The sequence below is a fragment of the Mus caroli genome, chromosome 2, assembly GCF_900094665.2.
Source record: "Mus caroli chromosome 2, CAROLI_EIJ_v1.1, whole genome shotgun sequence".
Taxonomy (NCBI): Eukaryota; Metazoa; Chordata; class Mammalia; order Rodentia; family Muridae; genus Mus; species Mus caroli.
In genome coordinates, this window is record NC_034571.1 from 169785380 (window position 1) to 169786324 (window position 945).

Genomic DNA, 945 nt, shown 5'->3' on the forward strand with positions numbered 1-945 from the left:
CCTGTTTTGTTTAAGGGTTGGCTTTAACAGTGCTCAATACCACAAACCAGCAGCTCTTAGCGTAGCCTAGGATTGACTAACAGCAGACCAGTTTGGTAAAATGAATACACCTTACTACATCTAGAAGCTTAAATAACATTTATCCCATCAGTCAGCCATATCTAAGAAGTTCATTTTAAANAAAATGANGGGGCTGCCCTGAAGATAACCTGTTGGCAGGAACGACGTATTGCACCCAGAGATGCGCTGAGAACATGGCATGCTTANACCAGCATAAGCATGGACAGGCTAAGACGTGTTTACTATCCTTCAAGCTCCTGTCTAAGCTGTTACTGATCCAATAGACCTGGGTGGTCGGTGTCAGGCTTGAGGACGAGCATCTCTGGGACATGAGACTGGAACCAAGCGGCGGGGCTGGCATCTGCCAGGCTGGTGACCAGTTTCTAGGGAAGGATAACAGGTCTGGGGAGGTGGAGGATAGCTCTTGAATGATGACAGTGGCACAGGGCAAGTTGGCCTGATGACATGTACTCATTGACAGTAGGTAGCAGGATCAGTGACTTCCTGCTTGAGGATCAAGTGTGGTTCAAAGTCAGCAGCAGGCCTGAATGGGCCATCNTCTGTTCCCATAGAGACCAAATCTCAAGTTATAATGACTTTTCTCCATCCTGATATTGCTTAGGAAAGTCAAGAGCCCACAGTCAGTGGTTGTNCAGTGACACGGAAAAGCTGTGCTGGCAGGAGGCAGCAGGGGTTGGCCAAGCACTGCTGTGCATGTGACACGGGTTTCACAGTGGCAGATGCTTTAACAAGGTCCAGTGAGAGCAGACTCAGAATCAAGGTGCCGGCCCTTTCCTGTATCTTGACCAAAAATAAAATAGTGCTGATGGGGAACTGCCTGGGTGGAGGCACCAGAAGACAGAAGCCTGGCAATTGCAGCAAGTT

General features: G+C 48.6%; 1 protein-coding gene across 1 annotated transcript in view; it reads right to left on the reverse strand.

Moving 5' to 3' along the window:
• LOC110307729 (CDK5 and ABL1 enzyme substrate 2) overlaps nucleotides 1-945 on the reverse strand; it is a 34585-nt gene that overhangs the window by 30692 nt on the left and 2948 nt on the right. The window lies entirely within an intron of this gene.